The following is a 6,420-nucleotide window of genomic DNA, read 5'->3' on the forward strand; positions in this document are numbered from 1 at the left end:
TACAAAGCACTAGGCCTCATCTTGGTTGTGCATGTATGATAAGATTTTTTTTACAGTATGTTTTACAGTATCATAATGGAAAGGAGAAAAAGGATTAAAAGTGTTGAAAATCAAAAAATTCACGCACTATTAGTATAGGATCATCATTCTTATTTTGAGTTTGCCCAATTCAAAACCCAAAGACTATATAAATGTATGTGCGTATGTGTTTTGCATTATAAAAAAAACTCGATGGAAGTATGGAATTAGAAATAACCTCAAGGAGTTAGTTTATGCACTGTCGCCTGTGTCTGTACTGGTTTTTAAAAACCCTTACTAGTGTTTCATATTTGCTTTATGCCCTTTAAAGGACTCAGATTCATAATATACAAAGAAGTTTATGTGATATATAGAGCAGAGCCATAAACCATATTTTATGCATAACAGTGATTAAATGCACGGTTGATATATTTCACTAAGATGGAAACCATGTCGAAAGGCTTACATTTTGATAACTTTCCTTTTGGGGGGCATTTCTAAATTATTTAAGTTGAAGAATAAAATGACTTGTTTGTGAATTTACATGCTCTTTTTAATCATCTTTAGGTAACGCTGATATGGCAAAGACGCTAAATTACAGGCAGCAGTGGGAATCTACTGTGTAAAAGGCACAGAATCATTTTGTATATGAGTCCATGAGGAATATTCTGTTCAAGGAGTGGAGACATAAGAAAATTACCTAACTCATGAACCACACATTAAGAGCGTAGTCAGCTGTTGTAAATGCGTATCCAACAACAAACCATTATGTATCTTTGGCTTAATTATATGCGCTTATTACGCACCTGTACTGGAGAGTGGAGGCTGCTATTTGCATTACTTGTGGTTTTCTCTATCAAAACAACATTAGCATTACGAAGCTTATCAAGGTTACGTATGACTTCTCCGGCTTAAATGTGTAGTCTTTTTATTTTGTGCACAACCCAAAAAAGATTAGGAGAACAAATCAGGAAATATTTTAATCACATTAGCAAAGAATCTCTAAATTTAGAAATGTAGTGAATTTATAGACATGGACAACCATCAGCAAAATTACTAAGCTTTTGTAAATCAACCTGACATTTAGGAAGAGAGTAAAAAAGTTAGATACATTCAGCATTTAATTTTTTCCCTAGAGTTCCATCTTAAAGGGTATTAATTATTATTATGAGGATGTTCAAAATAGGGGGAAATGTTAAACTACCAAATAATGTTTGATTTACAGTTTTTACAAGTCACATTAAATAAACAATCTAGGTAAAATTGTTCTGTATATTTAAGAGCATCTCCTAACCAAATAGAGGTATTAAAATATTTATTGTGTGGAAAGTACATTTTAAAAGTAGAAATATATATGTATCGAAAGCAGCCTCAAAAGATCATAAGTGGCTCTAAAAAGAAGACTTTTATGGAGCAGTTCATTTATATACATCATCAAACCTTGTTACTTTTACAAATCAGATTTCCCTACTGCTTTTAATGCATGCTTATTTTAAAAGAACAAAAGTAATGGGGCATCTTTTTAAGTGGCTCAGTCGGTTAAGCATCTAACACTTGGTTTCAGCTCAGGTCGTGATCTTAGGGTTGGTGAGATCAAGCCCTGCATGGGGCTCTGCGCTGACAGCACGGAGCCTGCTTGAGATTCTCGGTCTCCTTCTCTCTCTGCCCCACCCCTGCTTGCATTCTCCTTCTCTCTCTCCCTCCCTCTCTCTCTCTCTCTCTCTCTCAAATAAATAAACTTAAAAAATAAAAGCATCAAATTCATTAACCCATCCTTTAATTTTACAACTATCTATGCTTGAATTAATCTTTCCACGTCAGTCCTTCACTCCTGTCTTCCTTCCTTTCTAATGGGGAAAAACTAAGGTCCCACTAAAGAAGATAACACATGTCCTGATGAGTATAACCTTATTATTGTAATGAAAATAAAACCATTTCAGAGGAATAAACAAATGGTGCCAAATGTCCAGAGAAAATTAAAATTATATTTGGGATCCCCATGGGATCTAGTACCAGTTCTTGGGTTGAAGTTTGATAGTTTCTTGGGAAGACGAAAGCTTAATAAAACAAGGGGTTTGGATCCATGAAAAATATGGTAATAATAGCAAAAGAAGAAATACTAAATAATGTTACTGATTTATAGTAGACACGAGAAAGGAGCAGATGGTCATTGGGAAAAAAATATGTAGTCATTTTAGTAGATGACTCTTAATATGAATTCTATTTCTTACAACCACAGAACATCTACAAATAAATCTCTAGAAATACCAAAAAATTTCTAGAAATATAAGAAATCCTATAGTAATTTTTTTCTTATAATAAAATTTAGGGTTAAATCTAAAGATAAGCAAAATTTTTCCAGCTCTTACATTGTATTTTAAAGGTTCTGGAGCCCCTTCATTCACAAAAGCAGACACTAAAATAAATACGGTCACTTTTTTTTTATATTACACTGTAAGTTATAAACCAATTTGGTCTCATTTTATTAATATTTAGATAGAGATCATTTTTGAAATCATTTTATTTAAAAAATACTTGTTTTGTTCAACAATTATAGCAACATTTTTCTTAGGAATTGCTTTTAGAATGAAACCATCTGACATGACTAGAACAATGAGGTAATTTTTTAGAATTGAGATTATCTCCACAATGTCTATTACATATTTTTGCAACTCAGCAAATTATTTCATTTCCTTCTCCCTCGTATGGAAATTTAATCTAGGTATTTATTTCATTTTCGGTAACCTATTTGAAGAAAGACTATCCTTCAGTATACAGTATTACATTATGCATTCAAAACTGATACTATAAATTATGCATTCTAACAAAAAAATTATTAATGGTCTTTGGGGGGGCAACCACGAAACCTCAACTGCCAGCAATAGAAAGTAATTTTCTCTGTTGCCCATCAGAAAGGAAAAGAAACCCAGACAGTGTGTTTAAACAGCTCCCCGACACTTACTCTTTCACACATGTCACTGTTTACAAAAACAATAGGAAGGTCCCAAAACGAGCTGGAAGTCTAAAGCACAGGCTTTATTTATTTATTTATTTAGCCTTTACTCGTATTGGGATTTTTTTTCTTTTATTTTTTTTAAGTTTTTATTTAAATTCCAGTTTAAAAATGTGGATGAGGCACCTGGGTGGCTCAGTTGGCTAAACCTCCACCTATTGATTTCAGCTCAGGTTCATGAGCTCTGCACAGTCAGTGTGGAGCCTACTTGGGATTCTTCCCCTCCCCCCCACTTCCTCCCTCTCCCATACCCCCCCCCCCGCTTTCTCCCAATAAATAAACATTTTTTAAAAAATATAGAATGCTTTACGAATTTGCATGTCACACTTGTGCAGGGGCCACGCTAATCGGTATCTTTCCATTTTTAGTAAATATGCTGCCAAAGCGAGCACAGGCCACCTTTAAACATCAGTAAACAGATACTTTTAAACTACGACTTGGCCCTTGAATGTTTTCCACTGAGGTCTATTTTAACATGCAGTTTGTGACATCAGATGAAAGGAAGTTTTCAATTTACTGTATTATATTGATGACAGAATTTGCCAGCTATTTTCCTCTGCTCTTGTTACTAGTACTCCCCCCAAATGGAGTATTTCATAATTATTAAAATCACTGAATGGAGGCTCTAACAACATTCCATCCTATTTAATATCACCTGAATTAGAGAAGAGGTCCTGTGAACCTTGGGAGGAATCTTTGTGCAGCTGGAACTGTGTTGTAGAAAAGGGATTCCACCACTGTTATAGGCAGGAGTAGAATGAGTGAGCATCCTGCCCAGGGTCATTCAGAGACATACCAGGTCAACCCAGAAATCCAGATGAGAGAGGAAACCGTGAACTTGTTGAGCCGTCCATCCCTATGGTTCTGTGACTTATCTCCCCCAGCAGCACTTTTCAAAATTAGGAGGGTAGGTTCAAAGAGCTGATTATGTTTTTGCAGAAATGGTTCAACAGAACAAAGTCCACTGCAGTGGATGTGGGGTCTTGACTGGGTAGAAAAGAGTGGGGAGTGTGTGATAGATCACAGGATCGAGACTAGAAAAACAAAGCCACTAAGGAGATCCCCTGGGAGAACAGAGGTCCTCCCTCCCCTTCTATCACAGCCGTCCCCATACAGTACTCCATCTCAAACAGCATAAATCTGGGGGCAAATGTGGTTCAATTTGCAGAACTGTTTTACAGAAAGCTTTTAATTTCTAAAAACATTTTGTATAAAATTCACAGAAAAATTAGTTATACATAGGCAATTCAGTATGGATTAAGATAAATCTTACTATAATTTCTTAGATTTTTGTTCCCAGCAATTACATTACATTTCAAAGTCTCAGAAAAACCAGACTTTATATCAAAACATCGCACCCAGGAGTGCCTGGTTGGAACAGTTAAGCGTCCAACTCTTGATTTGGGCCTCAGGTCATGATCGAGACCCACATCAGGCTCTGTGCTGACAGTGCAGATCCTGCTTGGGATTCTCTCTCTCTCCCTCTCTCTCTGCCCCTCCCCCCTTGCATGCTCTCTTTCTCAAAATAAATAAGTAAATTTCAAAAATAAATAAATAAATAAGGGTGCCTGAGTGGTTCAGTTGGCTAAGTGTCTGACTTCAGCTCAGGTCATGAGCTCAGTTTCTGAGTTCAAGCCCCATGTTGGGCTCTGTGCTGAGAGCTCAGAGCCTGCTTCAGATTCTGTCTCCCTCTCTCTCTGCCCCTCCCCTGCTCATGCTCTGTTTTCTCTCTCTCTCTCTCTCAAAAATAATAAAACATTTAATAAATATGTACATATGCACAAAAATAATAAAACATTCCAACCAAAAATATGAGCCTTTTCATACCCTATTTTTCAAATAGAATCCATCCCAATTCTATTACAATTGTAGAGTAACTCATTTGTTTTGCTTTATTTTTATGTGCACGGCAGTATTTCTCAATGTTAAGAATGAAAGTTTATTCACTACAGGATATTCTTATCTGCATTTTTTATCCTTAATACATTGATTCATACTTAAGTTCATACATGAAGGTAATATTCTTAAGACCCATGAATCTGTCCTCTGCCCTTTCTATTTTCCAGATTCTGTCTGATATTGGCCTAGTGTCTCTCCACAGTATGCAACAGGAAAGGATTTATTTTGTTTTGTTCTGAGTATTCAATATTTTTGATATGGTAGAGAATTTCAGGTAGAGTCCTAGCATCACTGGTGAAAATAAAACTGCCTCACAATTTTCTTTAATTTTCCCATATGCTACTAGTAATGAGTGAAACATATTACTTTATACTGGGTTATTTAATCAGTGTAGTGGGCTGAATTGCGTCCCTCCTTCCAAAAAAGATATGTTCAAATCCTTATCCCTAATCCCAGGCATCTGTGAATGTGACCTTATTTATAGAGAAGGTTTTTACAGATATAATCCTTTTAAGATGAAGTTCTCCTGGATTGGGGTAAGCTGTGACCCCAGTGACTGGTGTTTTCACAAGAGAAAATAGAGGCATATTTGGATATGGAGACACAAAGAATGTACACAGGAAAGAAGGCCAAGTAATGATGGAGACAGAGACTTAAGTGATGCAGCTACAAGCCAAGGAATGTCAATGACTGCCTGCCCCCAGCAGAAGCCAGGGAAAAGACATGGAACAGATTTTCCCCTCACCGCTTCCAGAAGGAACTAATCCTGGCAACACTGTGATTTTGGACTTCTGGCTCCTGAACAATAAGAGAATATATTTCTTTTGTTTTAAGCCACTCATTTTGTTTTGATATGTTATGGCAGCCCTAGTAAATGGGTACATGAAGTATATTTGTAAGATAACCCCAGTTCAGACTCATTTCTGGCAAAAGAAAAGTCAGCATGAGCCACGATTCCCCATGCTTCCAGAAAGCATAAGTGAAAAACCCTCACTAGAGTATCTGGAGAATTCTTTTTGATTATTAGATACCTGAAGATATTGAGCTACCTTTCCTCATAATATACTTTTAATTTTCCCCACCATTACCTGAAGCTACTAATAACTTGAAGAGAAATAGTTATGTGGAAAGTTGGAAGTCAGAATTGTTTGTTGTGGAATTTGGTGTTTCACAGGAGCACACTCAACTCACAATGGAGGTTGTAACTTTTCCTTCTTCAGTTGCTTCCAGATTAATTTCTATTGTGAATGAGAATTGCGTTTTCTATTAAAAATGAACAGGTCCCTCCTGGAGTAATATGGGTGTATTAGAAATGTTAAACTCACAGGAAAAAAAATCTGGTCATATACATACCAAAATGTTAATAGAATTTGGAGGTTTCAGTTTTCTACTTTTTGGGTGTACAAACCTACTTTTTCTACAATGAGTATGAATTGCTTATATAATCTAAAAAGTTAATAAGGAGTTTGCTTAGTTCATGGCATGACATT

General features: G+C 36.0%; 1 non-coding gene across 1 annotated transcript; it reads right to left on the reverse strand.

The window, feature by feature from the left end:
* Window positions 1-3,321: 3,321 nt before the first annotated feature.
* LOC132679944 (U6 spliceosomal RNA) lies at window positions 3,322-3,423 on the reverse strand. Its single transcript, XR_009610428.1, has one exon. It is a non-coding gene; the product is annotated as a U6 spliceosomal RNA (small nuclear RNA).
* Window positions 3,424-6,420: the final 2,997 nt, after the last annotated feature.

The sequence above is a fragment of the Panthera onca genome, chromosome A2 (assembly GCF_046562875.1).
Source record: "Panthera onca isolate mPanOnc1 chromosome A2, mPanOnc1 haplotype 2, whole genome shotgun sequence".
NCBI classification, from domain to species: Eukaryota; Metazoa; Chordata; class Mammalia; order Carnivora; family Felidae; genus Panthera; species Panthera onca.